General features: G+C 43.4%; 1 protein-coding gene across 1 annotated transcript in view; it reads left to right on the top strand.

Annotated features, from left to right (window-relative positions):
- The window catches only part of TULP4 (TUB like protein 4), a 201,652-nt gene that overhangs the window by 55,639 nt on the left and 123,923 nt on the right, over positions 1-22,090 (top strand). The window lies entirely within an intron of this gene.

Raw genomic sequence — 22,090 nt, forward strand, 5'->3', positions numbered from 1 at the left:
GGTGGCCTGTGTCACCTCTCCAGCATCCCTCGTTCTTTCGCCGTGGTTGGTGGGGCCCCTCGGCAGGGACCCCAGGACGGTGTTCTGACCAGGTGTGAGATTGGATGAGATGCTCCTAACCTGCCTGTCACGCTCTGAGCCTTATGGTCACCTTTATCCAGGCAGAGCCCCTGCCCCGGGGTCAGATGGGCCGTGCAGACCACGGACATGGTGCTGTCTCAGTCATGCACAGTTCACATCTGCGTCCTTGGTGGTGGCCTCACACCTAGTGTGTATTCTCGTGTTGGAGGTAGATAAAAAAACTAACTGGACGGAAATGAAGGGAGTAATTAATGGGACAAGAGCCACAATTTTTCACATCTGCTGGCTATAGTATATTGAGGACATTATGCTATGTATACCTGTGTATAGATTCCTTTGGGCTTCTGATAACATAAATGTGGTCATTATCTTTGAAATTCTTTCAACAAGCATTTAGTGAGCAGTGTGTTTAAAAGAAGTGTACTTACATAGCCTGTTAACCATGTTCATGCTGCCCTGTCCACTAGTTTCTTATGAGGAATCCACCTTATATTGTCATTAGGTGGTTTTGGGTAGTTCTAAAGGGAAAGAATATTTTTGAAGGGTCAGTTCAGTTCAGTTGCTCAGTCGTGTCCAACTCTTTGCGACCCCATGAACCGCAGCAGGCCAGGCCTCCCTGTTTATCACCAACTCCTGGAGTCTACCCAAACCCATATCCATTGTGTCAGTGATGCCATCCAACCATCTCATCCTCGGTCATCCCCTTCTCCTCCTGCCCCCAATCCCTCCCAGCATCAGAGTCTTTTCCAATGAGTCAACTCTTCGCATGAGGTGGCCAAAGCACTGGAGTTTCAGCTTTAGCATCATTCCTTCCAAAGAAATCCCGGGGCTGATCTCCTTCAGAATGGACTGGTTGGATCTCCTTGCAGTCCAAGGGACTCTCAAGAGTCTTCTCCAACACCACAGTTCAAAAGCATCAATTCTTCAGCGCTCAGCTTTCTTTATAGTCCAGCTCTCACATCCATGCATGACTACTGGAAAAACCATAGCCTTGACTAGACGGACCTTTGTTGGCAAAGTAGTGTCTCTGCTTTTCAATATACTATCTAGGTTGGTCATAACTTTCCTTCCAAGAATCAAGTGTCTTTTAATTTCATGGCTGCAGTCACCATCTGCAGTGATTTTGGAGCCCCCAAAAATAAAGTCTGACACTGTTTCCACTGTTTCCCCATCTATTTGCCATGAAGTGATGGGACCAGATGCCATGATCTTCGTTTTCTGAATATTGAGCTTTAAGCCAACTTTTTCACTCTCCTCTTTCACTTTGATCAAGAAGCTCTTTAGTTCTTTTTCACTTTCTGCCATACGGGTGGTGTCATCCGCATATCTGAGGTTATTGATATTTCTCCCGGCAATCTTGATTCCAGCTTGTGTTTCTTCCAGCCCAGCATTTCTCATGATGTACTCTGCATATAAGTTAAACAAGCACGGTGACGATATACAGCCTTGAAGTACTCCTTTCCAGTACTCCTTGGAACCAGTCTGTTGTTCCATATCCAGTTCTAACTGTTGCTTCTTGACCTGTATACAGGTTTCTCAAGAAGCAGGTCAGGTGGTCTGGTATTCATATCTCTTTCAGAATTTTCCACAGTTTATTGTGGTCCACACAGTCAAAGACTTTAGCATGGTCAATAAAGCAGGAATAGATGTTTTTCTGGAACACTCTTGCTTTTTCGATGATCCAGCTGCTGCTGCTACTGCTGCTAAGTCGCTTCAGTCGTGTCTGACTCTGTGCGACCCCATAGATGGCAGCCCACCAGGCTCCCCTGTCCCTGGGATTCTCCAGCCAAGAACACTGGAGTGGGTTGCCATTTCCTTCTCCAATGCATGAAAGTGAAAAGTGAAAGTGAAGTCATTCAGTCGTGTCCGACTCTTAGCAACCCCATGGACTGCAGCCTACCAGGTTCCTCCGTCCATGGGATTTTCCAGGCAAGAGTACTGGAGTGGGGTGCCATTGCCTTCTCCATATGACCCTGCATTCCCACTCATGGGCATATATCTGGAGAAAAACATGATCCGAAAGGATACATGCACCCCAGTGTTCACTGCAGCACTATTTACAAGACATGGAAGCCACCTAAATGTCCACTGACAGAGGAATGGATAAAGATGTGGTATATATATACAATGGAGTATTACTCAACCATTAATAACAGCAGATGTTGGCAATTTGATCTCTGGTTCCTTTGCCTTTTATAAAACCAGCTTGAACATCTGGAAATCCACGGTTCACATACTGCTGAAGCCTGGCTTGGAGAATTTTGAGTATTACTTTACTAGCATGTGAGATGAGTGCAATTGTGCGGTAGTTTGAGCATTCTTTGGCGTTACCTTTCTTTGGGATTGGAATGAAAACTGACCTTTTCCAGTCCTGTGGCTAGCATGTGGTAAAAGTGCATTAACCTTAAGCATACATCTCAGTGATTATTTACATATGCGATCTGAAGTATAACCATCAGCCAGATTGGGGTGCAGGGCATTCCCGGGACCCCTTCACAGGCCCTGCACCCCACTGCGAGGTGACTGAGATTCTGGCTTCTGTCGTCACAGACCCGTTGCGCCTGTGCGTGACCGTGCTGTGAGGGAGGTGTGTCTGGCTGTGGCTCTGCGTCTGGCTCCTCTCACTCAGCGGTGTCTGTGAGGGACGGCCCTGTTGTGTGCTGGGAGTGCGCTCTCGTGTGGTCTTCAGTCTCCCCCTGGAGGAGGGCACCACAGTCTGTCCATTCTGCTGGTGGGCATTGGAATGCTTCCAGTTTCTGGCTGTTTTGGTGAAACGTGCCTGTAACACTCGTGTGTGTGCCTTCTTGTCTCTACACTCTTGACGGGTTTCTGGGCCACAGGATGGGCATGCGTTTAGCTTTAGTAGGAATTACCTGGAACGATTTTCCAAAGTGATTGTGCCATTTGATACCTCTGTAGTCAATGTATGGAAAGTGTCTGTTGTGTAAGAAACTTAATTTGGATTTGAATTTTTCATATTAAAAAGGTGATTTTATGCAAGGAATTTCTGTTTATAAACAGATGCTTGTGTTCTTCACACACACACACACACACACACACCCCTGTAATTTTGAACTGGATGCCCTCTTAGAAAACATATTTTAGATTCTGCATAACAAATTACCACAGACTTAGTAGTTCCCAACACCCACTTCTTATCTCACAGTCTGTAGGTCTGCAGTCCTGGCTGGGTCCTCTGTGTGGGGTCTCAAGGGTGGGAAGCAGGATGGCAGTAAGGACTGTGAGCTTTTCTGAGGCTGGGGTAGCCCTCAGACTCGTTCATTTCTGTTGACAGAAATGAGTTCCTTGCAGCTGTAGGACTGAGGCCCTCAGCCCCGAGAGCTGCCCAGGCTCCTGCCTCGTGGCCCTCTCCACAGCATGGCCACCGGTGTCTCCACGGCCGGCAGGAGAGCATCCGCTGTAGCTCCGAGTCTGACTTTGCACCTCTGGAGAGGGCTCATCTCCGTGTGAGGGCGTCGTCCAGGGTGTACACACCAGGGACTGCTGCTTTAGAATTCTTTCTACCACCAGAGAGGTAATAATAATTCCCAGTGGCATGCATATTTCACCATTGAAACTATTTCATGTGATTTTTCCATTTTATTTTTCATTTCTATTTTTTTTTTAAAAATTGAAGTACAGTTGATTTATAATGTATTAGTTTCTGGTGTACCACACAGTGGTTCAGTTATCCACACATATACTACTTTTTCATTTATTTTCCATTATGATTTATTATAAGATAGTGAATATATCTTGGAATATATATGGGAAAAAAAAGATATTGAATATAGTTCCCTGTGCTACTTTCTGTTCCTGATGTTAGAATCGTTCCTGTTTACTGGGCGCCTGCCAAGTAGGGTGACCAGCCATCCTGGTTTCCCAGCGTGTGAGACTCCCAGTGCTAGAACTGGAGAGGTCATGGGCAGACTGCCGTGGTTAGTCACCCACTGCCCAGGGCCAGACTTGGTTCCAGCTGCCTTCCAACCTCAGTTTCTCATGGATGTCTACAGCAGACTTAGGGGTAGATACTATCATTCCCATTTTACAGGTCAGAAAGCTAAGGTTTATGGACGTTAACTGCTTTGCCTTGGTTCATACAGCTCGTATGGAGGACAGCTGGAATTGGACCCCAGAATTCTGCCACTCTCCTTCAACATATCTTTATTTTCTTAAAACTGTGTTATGTGTGAGTTCTCAGTCCTTAATCCACAGTTGTGAAGTCTCAGGGTTCTGAAAAGGAAAAGATTTTTCAGGTAAGACCTGGGATACCCCAGCCTCAGGAGGCTTTTTATTGTCACCACCCTATCACATCAGCTGCAGAAATATTTATATTTTATTATAGGCGTTACCTGGACCCTGCTGGGGTTGTCATATATTGATGATGTCTGTTGTTTTCAGCATCTAAAATTTCAGAAACTCTGAATTTCAAAACCTACCTAAGCTGCAAGGATTATTCACTGCAGCTGAGTACTGCAATGATTTACTCATTTTGAGTAAATGATTATGGAGCTGCATTTTTCTTTAAGGGAATCATGAAAGGCAACCTCCAAAGACTTTTATCTTTTTTCCTTTTCAGGAAGGATGACATTTCAGTCATCTCTGTCCATTGCTCATTTCCCTTATCTTCACTGCCCTTCCATACAAGGTGCAAAGTCCCCTTGTGCCTGCCCTGACACACGGACACCCTGAAGACTCTAGTGAAGGGCTGCGGCGGGGTTTTACTCTTCTTTCTGGCCACAGAATAACTAGACTGCAGACATCAGATGTAGTCGTCGGCTGATTTCACAACTGAAACACTTGGGAATGTTTTTTTTTCCCAGGAAAACAATTTTTTACAGTTATTATTGATGTCATCCAAGTTAGTTGCTTATTCTTTATTTAATAAGATTTTCTTCACTTGAGAGTGGACGGGCATTTGTCCATGCTTGGTGGGATTCATTTCCTTATAGGAATAAGTCCACTGTGAGAACAGTGTTTCCTGGGTTCTTGGATCTTGTTACTTTTTCACCAAGAAGCTTTTTCTGACCCTCTGCGCTCCGCACGCCCCACTCCCCACCTCAGGCTCTTTGCTGTACACTGAACAGACTGCTTGCACTGGTAAGGCTATATTACAGTTACCTGCTTGTGTGGGTTGGTAAAACTTACTGAAAATGGTCTGTTCTTGTGGTCTTAATTTCCTAGCCTCCCACTATTTCAAATATCATTCATTCATTTTAATTTCCTCTAACTTGTCAGCCTGCTTCAGCGGGGCTTCTTTCCCCACCGCTCCACTGAGGTAGTCATGTTCCCAATGATGCCATGTTGTTGAACCTGTAGGCCACTTTATTGTTCCCGCTGTCTTGGAAGCTTCCCAGGACTCCAGGCTCTCCTGATCTTCCTCCTACCTTTCTGTTCTCTGCTTTCTACCCTTCTTTCCTGGCTCTGCCTTTTTTTGCCTGGTCTTTCAGTGTTGGAGGGCCCCAGGCGTGCCCCTGAATTCTAGATCATCTCTCTAGGTTGGCAGGTGCCAGATCTACCTGTACACTGACGATTCTCAAATTTATGTCTTCTACCTGCATCTCCTTCTGAGAAGTTCCAGATTCAGTGTGTTGTCTGAGATACAGAATTGGACAGCAGTCATTTGGCTTCTCAAACACTAAGTCCTCTCTGAGAGCCTCTTTCTCCACCGCCCCCTCAGCTGTGAAACCTATCTCACCATCTGTCTTCTCCATCTCAGGAGATGGCCCCACGGCCAGCCAGGGGGTCACACGGCCAGCACAGCGCCTCCCTGCCCTTCCTTCCTTGTTCCCATTTGTCAGCAAGGCCTCGCAGTGTCTTCAACGCCCATGTGATGTCCAAGCCATGCCTTCCTCTCTCCTTTGCCATCATGCTGGACAAGCCTTCTCACAGATCTTTTGACTTAAACTCTGTTGATAACCCATTGTGGAGGGCTGTGCTTAACAGGGTATGTTTGGTTTCTCAAGTATTCTTAAACTATTCTAAAGAATTTATATCCAGTGTACTTTAGTTATCCTTTCTCTTTCCTGAAAGTACTGCGTGACATAGGTACCAAGAGGAGCTGGTATTTATCGAGAGTGTGCTGTGTGCCGGAACCATTTCAACCTGCTGTTGCCATCATCTTCCAGATGAGGAAACCGAGGTGCAGGGGCCTCGAGCAGCTCACCTGCGATGACGCACCTGTGCTAAGTGATGGAGCTGAGACGGCGCCAGAGCCCCTCAGACTCCACACTCTTAGCCTCTCAGAAAACGACCCTTGTTTTCAGTCCTTATTGTCTTCTCCATGCTCAGTGGTTTCAAGACTGGTTTCTGTGGTTCACTCTGCCTTCAGGTTCCAACACAGCGAGCAGTGCCTGGGGACATCTCTGCTGACCCTGAGGAGGGGAGCATCGACCGGCTGCGCGGGTGCTCACCCAAGCCCTCTGGTGTCCTCCCCGCCAGCTCCCCTCCTCTCGCGGTGTCTGAGCCTCGTCCCTGAGCCTCCCCAGGCTTCCTTCTCCTGGGACCTCTCTACAGGCACTCTGTTCTGTGAAGCCGGTTGCCACCCTCCTACACTTTCTGTCTTCATGTGCTGTGGTCTGGGCTTCTGTGTGTGTTTTCCTGCTCCTTGTTTGAAGATGATTTCTAAGAAATGGATTAGGATAATTTTTATTTTGACATATTTTTAAAAGATTTTTAAAGACATAAGATGCAGATTTATTTTCCCTAGACAAAACCCAGAATATAATTTAATTATATTTTGTTAAGAAAATAGAATTTGTCAAAATAATGGCATTGTTCATTTTTTTCCTTTAGCAGTTTGGTTTGTCTATTTTTTTTTTCTCTCAATAGGAATAAGTGATCATGCCTGAAAGTAATGTAGACACATGGGAAACTATCCTTTGAGTGTATATTTGCCGAAGAGGATGAGAAAGGGATGAGGGTACAAGACGGTATTTTTTTTGGTAACAGCCTCCTAGGGAAGCAGCTACAAGCTTTATCATGTCAAAGTGAGAGCGAACAAGAATGAGATTATTATTGAAGTCTGGGAAAGAAATATTGCTTTAACTCTTGGGAATCTGTGTTCATGATTTATTAGTAGCTGAACCTATGGATTCTCAAGCCAGGCAATTTGGGTGTGAGCTGAGCCCCTTTCTGCACGGGTTGGGACACGTGTGTGCCTTCTGTCTGCTGTGTTGTTTGGTCTCCAAGCGAACACACCACCTATTACCTGAAAGGGTGGTGGTGGCCCACAGAGGTGACCCACAGACAGGGCACATAAAAGAGCTTTAGTTTTGTTCTTGTTTAATATTGTTAGATCATCATCCTCGATGTCTGACCCATCTGCGTTTCCTTCTGAAGGTGGAACAGTGGAGCCACAGCTTCTTTGCTGAGATTGCATGAGTTTGCCCCTCGATTGTAGAATATGGGAATGGAATGTGAGGTGGGGGCAGGTTGAGGGGTTAGGAACAGGATGGGAGGTACCCCAGCTAAGGGGTGGGGCAGGCCGAGCTTGTGGCAGCAGTTTTACTACAGGTGTGGGATTCTGGGACTTGGGGCACCTCATCTGTGTGAGGTTCCATATCTGCAAGGCATCCTCGACTTTGTCTCAAGCAGAGTTTGCCCATCCTGTTGGCTGCTGTCCGAGTCCACGGGACAACGCAGGAATGGATCCGTGTGCCCTGGCAGCAGGTATCACATTTTGCAGGAGATTTTTATCTAGTGTTGATCAAAGTCATCTCCCTGGGATGTGGCCTGGGGTGGCTGGGGAGGGTGCAGGTCAGGAGAGCGAGCCTGGGAACCTGTGCTCTGCATCCATTTGATGTTTCTCATTGGCTCCATCCACGTGTGCTCAGTCGTTTCTGACTCTTTGCTTCCCACAGACTGTAGCCCACCAGGCTCCTCTGTCCATGGGACTTCCTTCAGGAGTTCTTCCTGTAGGAAAGAATACTGGAGTGGGTTGCCATTTCCTTCTCCAAGGGATCTTCCTGACCCAGAGATCGAACCCTCGTCTGCCTGCATTGGCAGGCAGATCTGCTGAGCCACCTGGGAAGCTGGCTCCATCCACATGCTTGACTGCAAACTTCCAAAACAAATCCGCCTACGCATGTTGCTCAAGACTGTACTGCTGGGGGTTTTTATCAGCCTCCTGGCAACCTACATTTGGTTTCTCTTCCTAACTGTTGCTTTTGTGTAGAATTCTTACTGACATTTGTTTTCTTCACTTGGCCTAGTTAGATTTGGTCAAATAAAATATAGAGGAAAGAAACTGTCTCTGTCCCAGGGGCCTTTAGTTTTCCTGAAATAATCCTGTCTAAACTCATGTCCAGCCTTCCTTTCTCCTCCTTGTGTATAATCCCTAAAACAGTGTTTCAAACAAAAGCAAATTTTGTCTGTCTTACCTCAGTGCTTCTCTTTATTTCCTTCTTATACTTTTAGAGTTAAGGAAGAGTTTGTTAATCAGAAGGTTAAAATAGAAAAATAAATAACCTTGAAAATAACATTGTTGTCAGTAAAGTTTATTTTGTAAACTTCTTAGTATCAGTAGTAAATGTTTAAAGGTTTTGTTTATTCTGTGGTGGTTTAGTTGCTAAGTTATGTCCACTCTTGAGACTCCATGGATTGTAACCCACCAGGCTCCTCTGTCCATGGGATTTCCCAGGCAAAAATACTGGAGTGGGTTGCCATTTCCTTCTTCAGAGGATTTTCCTGACCCAGGAATCAAACCTGCATCTCTTACACTGCAGGTGGGTTGCTTTACTGCTGAGCCACCAGTGAAACCCCTGTTCATAACATGCTATAAGTTAACTTTTAGGACTTGGAGATTGATTTTATTCATACAGAGTTAGAAAACAGAAGTGTAAAAGCCTTTCTGTTGTCTCACCGTTCTCTTGATATTTTCACGGTTTGGGGATTTTATTTTTTCCCCTCTTAAGGAAATTTACTACAGATGGGATTTGTGGCTAATTAGAGAATTACTTAAGCAACATGACCAAAGAGCTCTTCTCTCCAAGGCCTTATTTATTTTCCCTTAATTAAACCTTAAAAAAATCTAATTATCTACTTTATTTCCAAGATCAAAATCACCTTAGGGAAGTCAGAATCTGTAATGTTAATTGACATTTTGCTCAGGTAACAAATACTTGTTTAGGAGATCAACACCTCTTTAAAATTAAAAAAAATATTATATATTAGATCAGCACTGTAAGAGAAATAAAACATGAAGCACGTGCATAATTTGAAATTTTCTAGTAGCTACAGTATAAAGTAAAAATAAAAAGTGAAATTAATTTTAATAATATATTTTATGTGTTCAGTATGTCTAAAATATTTCAGTACGTAATCAGTATAAAAACTACTAATGGGATAATTTGTCTTAGTTTTCATATTACGGCTTTGACATTTGGCACTTCTCAATTTGTATTAGCCACATCTCAAGCACTCAGATGCCATATGTGGCTAGCAGCTACCATGTTGAGCTGCATTGTTTTGGACAGTAACTGTGGCAGGGCTGCATGTCTACCCCGGAGTGCTTATTAATGTATGACTGAGAACCACAGATAAAAGGCATTTTAAAACCTTTTATTTGGAAATAATTTCAAACATACATAAAAGTTGCAAGAAAGTTAAATTCCGTCTTTTCTCAGTTTGACCTGTTGTTAACTTGTGCGTGCCTGTGTGCTGTGTGTGTTTGTGTATTTCCCCTCCCAAACTGTTTGAGAACATATTTCTTGATTTTTTACCCTGATATATTTCAGTGTATGAATCCTAAGAATAAGGACATTCTCTCACATAACCACAGTGGTACAGTTACCACTTTCGGGAGATTTAACATTGATTCAATGTGTTAATATATTGTTTTTGTTCCCCTTTTGTCAGAATTTTTCCTCTAGTACAGAATCTAGACTCACAGGTTGGATCAAACCCACATTGCAGGCAGATTCTTTACAGTCTGAGCCACCAGGGAAGCCCCCGTTATGTATGTTTAGACCCCTTTAATCCGGAACAGTTCTTGAGTTTTTTGTTTTTCCATGTCATTGACATTTTAGAAGAATATCCTTTCCCATCTCTCTGCATTTGGGGTTTTAAAATTCAGGTTAATTGTCCGTAGCTGAATAACTTGTAAGTGGTACTGGTGGAGGCTCATGGTATCTAGAATCTGTCTGCTCCTCATTGCTAATGTTAATTTTGCTCACCTGGTCAAAGTGTCATCCAGCTTCTCTTACTGTGTGGTCACTGTGTTTTTCCCTTGCATTTGACAAGTGTTTTATGGGAGGATATTTAAAACCATGCAGATAGCCTTATCAGAATTTTCTCCATAGATTTCTCATCCATTAATGTTCCTTGCTTGAGCCATTTTTTATGGTAATAGTTGCAAAACTCCCACCTCCCACACCCGGGGTGCATACTGAGGTGTAAATATTCTTAATTGCTTGGATTAATTCCCTTCTGCTCTTCATTGTGGGTAATTTATGTGAAGCACAGTTGTTTGTTTCAGTTTTACTTTGATTTTTGGAGTGTTTCCTCTTTCTGTTCTTATTGATTTTATGTTTTGAATATGTAGAATATTAATATGCATTCAAACGTGAAAACCACATAAGAACGTCTACCCGGAGAACTGCACTCCTTCCCGTATCCTGTCCACTCCCTCCGTCTGACTTCATTCTTTTTTACTTTGTTTTTCTCTTATCTTACCTAAAAATAAGCTTGTGTATATGTGTGTATATATATTTATAATGTTTCCTTATTGTCTCTTCTTTCTGTGACTAAAGAGCATATTATATATTTGTTTTTTTCTCTGTTTTATTAGAGATATGATTGGCAATATTGTATTAGTGTTAGGTGTGTATATGTGCTCTTTTGTATCTTTGCGTTTCTGCTTACCAGCATCTAGAAGCGGCTCCATGTCAGCTCATGCAGACTGTCCCAATGGTGCTTCATTCTGTTTGTGTACCAAAGTTTATTTGAACAGTGTCCAAGTTTGCGTGTTTAGAGAGCTTTCTGTAGTTTGTAATTGTAACTAGTTCAGTTCAGTCGCTTAGTTGTGTCCGACTCTTTGCAACCCCATGAATTACAGCACGCCAGGCCTCCCTGTCCATCACCAACTCCTGGAGTCCACTCAGACTCGCGTCCATTGAGTCAGTGATGCCATCCAGCCATCTCATCCTCTGTCGTCCCCTTTTCCTCCTGCCCCTAATCCCTCCCAGCATCAGAATCTTTTCCAATGAGTCAACTCTTTGCATGAGGCAGCCAAAGTACTGGAGTTTCAGCTTTAACATCATTCCTTCCAAAGAAATCCCAGGGCTGATCTCCTTTAGAATAGACTGGTTGGATCTCCTTGCAGTCCAAGGGACTCTCAAGAGTCTTCTCCAATACCACAGTTCAAAAGCATCAATTTTTCGGCACTTAGCTGCATTAAATAACTTGTGCATGTATATTTTATATTGTTGGAGGTGTATCTTCAGGATAAGTCCTCAGAAGTGGGATTGCTGCTTTGAAGTGTGAAAACATAAGTCGTTAGATGTTCTCCCTCCTGTGGTGTTTGAACCGTTTTGCATTTCCAGCAGCAATATAGGAAAAGACCCCTTTCTCCCACAGCTTCATTAAAACTTTTGCTAATCTGCTAGGGGAGAAGTGGTAAGTCATTGTAGTTTTGATCTGATATCCTTTATTATGAGTGAAGTCAGACATCTTTTAAAATATCTATAGGCCATTTTATGTCTTATACTTGTCTAGTCACAGTGTCTATTTTTCTATAGGGTTTTTGATCACTCTGCTGTCTTTAAATTTTAAAAGGTCTTTGTGTACTGGGAATATTAGTCTTTTATTTGTGATATATATTGCAAATATTTTGCCCAGTTTGTTACTGATCTTTTTAACTTTTCTTATTATATTTTTTGTCATACAGAAGTTTTAAAAATGTTATCTGCTCAAATTTATCGGTCTTCTATTGCATCTGGATTTTTGAGTCAATAGCTAGAAAGCCTTTTTTTATACCTTGGTTGTAGAGAAATTCACCCATGTTTTCTTTAGGTTCAGGAAGACCCATCACAGTGTACTGGTATTACAGAAGAAGTCAGCGCATACTTTGTCCTTGCTGTGCACTCTGTCATCCATGGCTTCCTTGCAGCAGGACAAATGGTAATTATGAACTCTCAGACTTCACAGGCAGTTGGGTTTTGAACTCCTTCTACAAATAGATAAGCTAAAGAACAGAGAGAACCATTCGGGATAAATTAGAATTTCAGTCAGTGACAGAATTGAGACTGTCGCTCATTTTCAAAAACTCTTTTGTGTTCTTCCTCTGTTTTGAGTTAGTTCCTAAGACCAATCTACTGTTTCTGAGATTCTTAACTTTTAAGTGGGTCCTTTCGTTAAAGGTGGTTTCTTCCTGATTTCATAGGGTGTCTTGCCAAGTCTCCTTGACGTTTTAGAGCTCTGTGTGTCTTAGCACAGGGCAAGGTTACCCGGAGAGCAGTTACGGCCGTGACATTTCTTAGCCATCCTTTGTGATCCCCCCCTGAGGAGAGGCTTAAGATATGATCATCTGTATATGTGTGGGGTGTGTGTGTAGAAATCAGTCCTCACAGCCCTTTCTTGGTAGAGATTTGTGTGAGAGGCCCGCTCTGCAGTCCAGAGGCTGCAGAGGGCAGCTTCCCTTTACTACCAAATCGATGAAAATAATGCTGTAGTGATTCCTTTCCTTAACAGTGAAGAAGGAGAACCACGCCAGGGAGCAGCAGCAAGTAGATGCTGAGGCCTGGGGTCTGAAAGCCCTCTGATCCTTGATGGATGGTGCAGTGGGAGGGGCCCTGGGTTCTACTCAGGCTCATGGTCACTCAGGTGTGACTGGCGGCCAATACTTTCTGATTTCTAACTTTCTTTATCTGAAAATCAGGTGGTCTCTAAGAACTTCCCCAATTCCAGGTTCTAAATTCTTCCAGTGTCTTTTAGTTCTACTTTAATCTAGTCCCCAAAACCGTAAGCACTTTTGAGTCCTTTATTCTTTTTTTAATTATTCACTTCCTTCTAAAATTTTCTTTTTTAATATTCTTAGTTTTAAGAGTATTGCTCAGGGACTTCCCTGGTGGTCTAGTGATTCGAAATCCACCTTGCGATGCCGGGGACATGGGTTCAGTCCCTGGCTGGGGAGCTGGCATCCCACATGCCAAGGGGCAGCTGAGCCCACACCCCCACAACCTCTGAGCCTGCAGTCTCTGGAGGCCACGGGCCATAACTAGAGAGAAACCTTGGCACCGCAACTCAAGATCCCTCATGCCCCGCTAAAGACTAGATGCAACCAAATAAATAAACAAGTATCTTTTTTAAAAAGAGCCAGAGAAATAAGAATTAAATAAAAGAGTATTGGTCTGATAAGTTGATTTGTATTTGACATTTTCTCATTTCTGTTTGAGTGTAAGCTGCATGGGAACAGGGACTTGGCTTTAGCACTCAAAAATAAAAGATCGTGTGTTTCTTCTTGGCATGGCATGGTTTTAGAAGGGCATTCAATTCTAGGCCTTAACATTTCAGGTTTATTATCATATACACCAGTAATCTGCCTTTGTTTTAGGGTCCTAGGTTGTACCCTTTCATAATTATGACCAGAGATTGTGAAAATTCATTGTTGGGTGCAGAAAGGATGGAATTGTTGCCTGATCCTTGCAGATCCATCCCAGTGCCTTGAAAAACAATGCAAAATGCGGTAATGAATTTATACTGAAGCCACGTTCAATATTAGTTCCCCTAGCTTATGTTCTGCTGTTTTACTTGTATAATGGATTTCCTTCATGTCTTAAGAATGGGGAATTTAATTATTAAAAAGAAAATCCATTCTCACTTGGTGTGACATTTATTAAAAACATTTGGCCCTATTGTGGAGCAGCGCTCTTATTTCTCTTATGTGGAAAAAAAGCCAATTAAATTTTCAAAGACGTGACCCAGAGCCAGATATTCTCTTGAGGTAGCCCATGTCTCTTTTGTAATGATCAAAAGTATAAAGCAATTCATGTTGCCACGTAACAGTGGTTATCATAGATTTAGCTTAATCTGGAAGGAAATGCCAAGACTTTTGTGTAACATAAAATTCCTTTAAGCTCCATGGGCTTATAATTATTACTATAAATGGAAGTCTTCTTTTCCAGTATAGATTATGTCTGGAAAATCAGCTTTTCATATTTTTTTCCTAGTGGAAGTGAGTTGTGGTGACTGTTTTACTGTTGAACTTTTAAAAGATAAAAATACCCATGTAGGGCATTCCCTGGTAGCTTAGTGGTTAGGATCCTGGGCTTTCACTGTTGGGCCCTAGGACTGATTCCTGGTTTGGGAACTGAGATCCTGCAAACTACAGCAACATGGCCAGAAAAAAAGAGAGAAGAAAAAAAAAAGACATTATGTGTGTGTGTGTGTGTGTGTATAAATACCTGTGTAAAATATTTTGATCCTAAGTTTTTATTCAGTTCATTTGAAAAAATATTAGGCATCTCCTGTGTGCTAGTTGCCATGCTGAATGCTGTGGTTATAGGGTTGAACAAGATGAGCATAGCTTTTATTGATTATGATATATTTGGTTGCAGGCACAGGAAACTTACTCTTATTGGCTTAAGGAGGTAGTGAAAGGACTGTGATGACTTATGGAACCGAGAACATCCAGGGGATATCAGGTGTGAGGAGTGGGCCTGGTGACTCTGTCTCTCTGCTTCTGTGTGTATGGGCCTCGCAGGCAGGCTCATTCAACATGGTTGTCCTTGGCAACCTAGTTCTTACTCTGATGGAAAAGAGAGACTCTTCTTCCCCATTGAAAGTGTTGAGTTTGACTCTTAAACACCACCCTTAAGTACAAGCTGGAATCAAGATTGCCGGGAGAAATATCAATAACCTCAGATATGCAGATGACACCACCCTTATGGCAGAAAGTGAAGAGAAACTAAAAAGCCTCTTGATGAAAATGAAAGAGGAGAGTGAAAAAGTTGGCTTAAAGCTCAACATTCAGAAAACGAAGATCATGGCATCCGGTCCCATCACTTCCTGGGAAATAGATGGGGAAACAGTGGTAACAGTGTCAGACTTTATTTTTTTGCGTTCCAAAATCACTGCAGATGGTGATTGCAGCCATGAAATTAAAAGTCGCTTACTCCTTGGAAGGAAAGTTTTGACCAACCTAGATAGTATATTGAAAAGCAGAGACATTACTTTGCCAACAAAGGTCCATCTAGTCAAGGCTATGGTTTTTCCAGTAGTCGTATATGGATGTGAGAGTTGGACTGTGAAGAAAGCTGAGCGCTGAAGAATTGATGCTTTTGAACTGTGGTGTTGGAGAAGACTCTTGAGAGTCCCTTGGACTGCAAGGAGATCCAACCAATCCATTCTAAAGGAGATCAGTCCTGGGTGTTCATTGGAAGGACTGATGCTGAAGCTGAAACTCCAATACTTTGGCCATCTCATGCAAAGAGTTGACTCATTGGAAAAGACCCTGATGCTGGGAGGGATTGGGGGCAGGAGGAGAAGGGGACGACAGAGGATGAGATGGCTGGATGGCATCACCAACTCGATGGACATGAGTTTGAGTAAACTCCTGGAGTTGGTGATGGACAGGGAGGCCTGGCATGCTGCGATTCATGGGGTCGCAGAGAGTCGGACAGGACTGAGCAACTGAACTGAACTGAGCCGAATGTGGACCTAATTGTGTGCCAGAACCTGAACCCGTCACTGTGGCCAAAGTGAGGTAGTGCTCTGACTGGCCAGGCTTGAGCCAGGTGGAGGGAGTCAGCCCTTTTCTAGCAGGAGAGTGGAGAGTAAGGAGTGGTGGTTCCAGGGGGAAATGAGGGCTCTGCTTTGGGGCTCCCCAGATGGCGCCTAGTGGTAATAACCCACCTGCCAATGCAGAAGACACAAGAGACGTGGGTTTAATCCCTGGGTCAGGAAGATACCCTGGAGGAGGGCATGGCAATCCACACCAGTATTCTTGCTTGGAGAATCCTCTGGACAGGGAAACCTGTTCATAGGGTTGCAAAGAGTCAGACAAGACTGAAGATGCATGCATGACCTAGAAGCAAGGGGTGAAAGCAGTCAGCAGTGACCATTTTCTACCTTACAGCCTAGTAGAGCAAGATGGGAATTTCAACAGCAGAGACCTTGAAGAGTGGTAGTGCTCTGATAGAGGAAACACCCAGCGCTTCAGGACGAATCTTCCTTTAAAGTGTAATGAGTAACAATCAAAAGCAGACTTTAAAACTGCATGTTTGAAGGACATATATATATATATTTTTTTTTATATATATAATTTGGTGATGGAACATGGCAATTAACCATATTTTGGACATTTTCAGGCAGAAAACCTGTTGAGTCAGTGCCTGGCTGGGCCAGGTCTCTGCTGCAAGAAGACTGGCCGAGTGGTGAACTGTCCCCAGGCCGCCGGGGCAGTGACCTCTCATCCAGTGTTCCCTGCGGTGTGAACATCCTGCGTTTCCATGTGATAGGGGCTGGTTCAGTGTTGTCAGAGTGGGACAGCCACCTTGGTTGCACCTTCAGTGAGAGAGAGCCAAGTGGACTACACAGTGAGGTCTGCACAGGTACCTGTATCACTGCCCCTGTGATGGAAGAGGGGACTTGGGGGTGGAGGGGTGATTACAGAACACTTCATGGACAGCATGGTTTTGAGATAGGCCATGATTATGCGAAGGTTCCTCCTGACTATGGGAGCCCTGCCTCATTTTGTCTGCTACTTCCCATGTGGCAGTCCCTGAGGACTTCTCTTCTCATGGAGGTATAAGCATTCCTGGGTGGGTGGGCATTCCCCACACTCACCTGGAAGAACTTCCTGAGAAGGATCACAGAGCTCAGATGGGCAGTCATCCTTACCCTCACTTGGGAGGACTTCCTGAGAGGGATCGAAGAGTTCAGATGGGCGAGCATCCTTACCCTCACATGGAGGACTTCCTGAGAGGATTGCATAGTTCAGGGAACATCAGTTCAGTGGCCAGGTAAGTGTATTTGAGGTCTATCTGCTCCTGGACACTGAAACTCTCTTCGAGTTTGCTCAAACTCATGTCCATTGAGTTGGAGATGACACCCAACCATCTCATCCTCTGTCATCCCTTTCTCCTCCTGCCCTCAATCTTTCCTAGCATCAGGGTCTGTTGCAGTGAGTTGGCTCTTTGCATCAGGTGGCCAGAATATTGGAGCTTCAGCCTCAGCATCAGTCCTTCCAGTGAATATTCAGGATTAATTTCCTTTAGAATCGACTAGTTTGATCTTACAGTCCACAGGACTCTCTAGAGTTTTCTCCAGTACCACAGTTTAAAAGCATCAATTCTTTGGTGCTCGGCCTGCTTTATGGTCCAACTCTCACATCCATACATGACTACTGGAAAAACTGTAGCTTTGACCATGTGGTCCTTTGTTGGCAAAGTGATGTCTCTGCTTTTTAATACGCTGTCTAGGTTTGTCATAACTTTTCTTCCAACAAGAGCAGCCACTGCAATGAGAAGCCCACGTACCTGTGAAGACCCAGCACAGCCAATAAAGAAATGTATTTTAAAAAAGAGTTCACCAAGTTTTAAAATAAATGCATATTGGGCTGTTGTGAGGACTAAACAGGAGAGTATATATTTGTCTCATTTATAAAGTATCTGGTGCAGAGTTTGACCCTGAGAAGATGCTCAATAAATGGTAACTGCTAGATTTCCTGAAATGAACAATGAGATTAAAACTAAGCTCTATGTTTTGGGGCCAAAACTTAAATTTGGAGACACTTCTTCACAGTTAGGGCTTCCCTTGTGATGCAGCTGGTAAAGAATCTACCTGCAATGTGAGAGACCTGAGTTTGATCCCTGGGTTGGGAAGATCGCCTGGAGGAGGGAAAGGCTACCCACTCGAGTATTCTGGCCTGGAGAATTCCATGGACTGTATGGTCCATGGGGTCACAAAGAGTCGGACACAAGTGACTGACTTTCACTTCACTTCACTTCAAATAAAATCACTTCACTTCTGATAAAATCATCAGAACAGTGGTTTGCTATGCAAACACATACAACCATGTGTCTGCTGCCAGGCCACTTCCTCTAAGACTGCTGCTCCAAACCAGCCCCAGGTGACAGGGGAGATGGACCCACTGCAGCAGGGGAGGTGGCAGGACTCGCCCAAGGCTCGCTCACAGCTGACCTGGGAGAGGTGGGAGTCGTGCGCAGGCTGTGCTCACATAGGTGTGTGTACCTTGGAGCTGCTGGCAGGAGAGTTCGTGCTTGTCTGTGAAGGGGAGGAGCTCTGACTCCAAAGGTGAGGCCTTGTCTTGTTCCATCAAAGGGCTGAGCTAGAATAGTCAGATCATGATTGAAACGGGGCCTAAACTGATGTTGTGATGTAGCCTGTCCACACTTTGGCTGGGTTAGTCATTGTACATATGCTGCTGCTTTCTGCTGTGTTTCTAACCAAGCAAGACACAAGTCAAGTTATTGCTGAAAACATGGTGAGCCAAAGAGTAAATGCTCTTCACTATTTTTTTTCTTTTTAATCTATGAAGACAAATAGTTGGACTTGAAAATAATAATAAAATGAAGTACATAGAGAAAATCATAATAAAATTAACTATGTGACTGTTTCTATCACTGCTGTTTGTTTAGCTTTCTGAATATAAAAATGATCTGTCATTTCATACCTGGGCTTCTTTTAGTACTTAAAATCCATTATTTTGAGTTCTTAAGGTAATAGGCAGTATTTTAATGAATTAAGATTGGTCTAGACTTTAAGCTTCTGCTAAAGCAAACCCTGATTCAGTCACTTCTTACCTTCCTTCTTACCTAAAATATAAATTTGGCTTCCATTTCTCATGGAAGCTCTTCCCTCATGACTGAATTGTTATGATTCATAATTCTCTGATCTCTGCTACATGCTAACTTGGCATTGAACTTTAATGCATGTATATCACAATTTGGATGTAAAATATGACCACAGCTGTAGCAAACATGGAAGATTAAAGTTCATTATGAAATTCTAGAATGTAGAAATGTAAGGTAGGTTTTTTTTTTCTTCTGGCAAATAAATTTTTGTTTTACTTTTTTTCTGAAATAAGCCATTACAATAAATTATAGTTTGTGTAGCTTTAAATGAATTGGAAATCCTATTCTTCTGCACTGTAAGGGTAGTTGACATTGATAATATGATCCTACGACATTGGAGAAGGAAATGGCAACCCACTCCAGTGTTCTTGCCTGGAGAATCCCAGGGACGGAGGAGCCTGGTGGGCTGCTGTCTATGGGGTCGCACAGAGTCGGACACAACTGAAGCGACTTAGCAGCAGCAGCAAGACCTTAAGATACTCCAGAGTGTCTTCTGAATCATTAAAGAAAAATTATGCATAGTTTTTTAGTTCATTTGTGTTTTACTGCATTTTAATTGAAAAATAGAGATCTGCTTATATCACATATATGGGCACGTTTTCATTTAAAAAGTAATACATGATCCATGAACATATATGTATCATATATACATATAGCTATAAATATAAAAGTAGGAAACATGTGCATGCATCCCTAATCCAGTCACTTCTTCCCATTCTGCTGCTGACCATGGTCTGAGCCACTGCCCTCTCTGATTCTGGTTACTGCGCTGAGCTAGCTGCTTACCCGCTTCTCCTCTGGCCGTCCCTTCAGTCCACACGTGGCCAGAATCATATTTCCAAGCATTAGATCCCTTCACCTGTCTGCCTTGGTTAACGCCTACTTCCTCCTGCCTCCCTGAGGTGCAAACCTCCCTCTGCAGGCTTAGGGCCTGGCTATACCCAGTTGGGCCCCCACCCATTTAGTGCCCTTTTGCACTCAGATTCTACCTTATTCAAGGTTGCTTCCTTTGAGAGGCCTTTCTTGACCCCTGAGTCACAAATTATCCATTCTCTAGCTTTCTTGCCTATCCTGATTAGTTTTTTTCTCAAAGAACATTTGTATTAGATGGGGAAACAGTGGAAACAGTGTCAAACTTTTATTTTTTGGGGCTCCAAAATCACTGCAGATGGTAATTGCAGCCATGAAATTAAAAGACGCTTACTCCTTGGAAGGAAAGTTATGACCAACCTAGATAGCATATTCAAAAGCAGAGACATTACTTTGCCGACTAAGGTCCGTCTAGTCAAGGCTATGGTTTTTCAGTGGTCATGTATGGATGTGAGAGTTGGACTGTGAAGAAAACTGAGTGCCGAAGAACTGATGCTTTTGAACTGTGGTGTTGGAGAAGACTCTTGAGAGTCCCTTGGACTGCAAGGAGATCCAACCAATCCATTCTAAAGGAGATCAGTCCTGGGTATTCTTTGGAAGGAATGATGCTGAAGCTGAAACTCTTGATACTTTGGCCACCTCATGAGAAGAGTTGACTCATTGGAAAAGACTGATGCTGGGAGGGATTGGGGGCAGGAGGAGAAGGGGACGACCCAGGATGAGATGGCTGGATGGCATCACTGACTCGATGGACATGAGTTTGAGTGAACTCCGGAAGTTGGTGATGCACAGGGAGGCCTGGCATGCTGCAATTCATGGGGTCACAAAGAGTCAGACATGACTGAGCGACTGAACTGAACTGAACCTTTCAGGTTAAGAATCTAGAAGTGGGGACTTCCGTGGTGGTCCAGTGGTTAAGAGTTCGCTTTCCAGTACAGGGTTGCAGGTTCGATTCCTAGTTGGGGAGATAAGATCCTACGTGCCTTGTGGCCAAAGAACAAAACGTAAAACAGAAGCAACATTGTAACAAATTCAATAAAGACTTTAAAAATGGTCCACATCCAAAAAAAGATCTATAAAAATGATTTTTAACAATAAAGAATCTAGAAGTGTGTTCTAAATGGTTTATCTCATCAAATGCATACTCTCACACCTGGATATTTTTCTTGGTTTGCTCTCTCATTTGAACATTTATGTTTTATACAGTAAACTTAGAGTTCCTTTCATTGCTAAGATGCTGTCTCTAACAGTCAGTCATTTAAACAGCATTTAAACTGAGCTACAAGGGAATCTTCTCAACAGCATAACCCTGAATATAAATGTCATAAATCCCCAGTGCTGACTACATGTATATGCTTGACCCTGTGCTGTGGTCTTTCTCCTCCATGTCTGGGGGCTTTCTCAGAACTCGGGGGTATGAACTCATCCTCTGGTACTAAGCCACACATGCTCGTACTTACACAGGCTCCTGGGAGAGGAGAAGGCTGGGTGCTTGGTTAGGCTGGTGCCCTCACTGTCTTGGCCTGCTGCCCAGCCCCTTGGATCCAGGTGTGCTCATGCTGGTGTTTGCACCTGCTTCCTCAGCACTGTGTACGGCCTGTTCTTGAGACTCTGGCTGAGCAGGACTTGGTGTGTCTCAGCTCCGCGTGGAGGAGGCTCAGCAACCTGCTGTGGGAACCACAGCAGTGAAAGTAAGGCTGCTGTTAGCTGAACACTGTGCTGTTCATTCACAGTGTTGGGTCATGCGTGTTGTGTTCTTAGGAGCTGAGGAGGCGCTGGTAGTGTTTCCCGGGAAGAACCCTTGGTGGACGTGCCTGCTTTATGATTGTAGCCCAGTGTTTATGGACCTGCAGACATAGCTCCCGTGTAACTCAGAGATTGTTTGTGTTAGGTCAGCTGACTTTGTCATTTGTGATGATTAAGTAGCATCTTTTCATATGACTGTATTATGATTTGTTTAATCATTTGCTCATTGGGTATACTTTAAAAATATTTTCAAGTTTTTCTTAGAATAAATAGTGTTAACATACTCTTTGTAGAAATTCCTTTGGGATTAGTTTTTGGCACTATAATCTTAAAAGGGGGATTAATAAGATTAACGGCTTGGGTAGTTTAAAATTTTTGTTGAGTATTTCCAGATTTTTTTCCAGAAGGATTGGCAAGTGATGAACCCTAGATTTTTTAAAAAGAGTTCTGGAAGTGGTAAATCGTACAGAGTCATAAATTTTTTTTTGATAACTAAGGGGTAAAGTAATATGTAATATATATTATGATTTGGGGTTTTATTTCTTCATCTATATATGTGCATGTGCTCAATCATGTCT

This window comes from Oryx dammah, unplaced genomic scaffold (assembly GCF_014754425.2).
Source record: "Oryx dammah isolate SB20612 unplaced genomic scaffold, SCBI_Odam_1.1 HiC_scaffold_4, whole genome shotgun sequence".
In the NCBI taxonomy this organism is placed as follows: Eukaryota; Metazoa; Chordata; class Mammalia; order Artiodactyla; family Bovidae; genus Oryx; species Oryx dammah.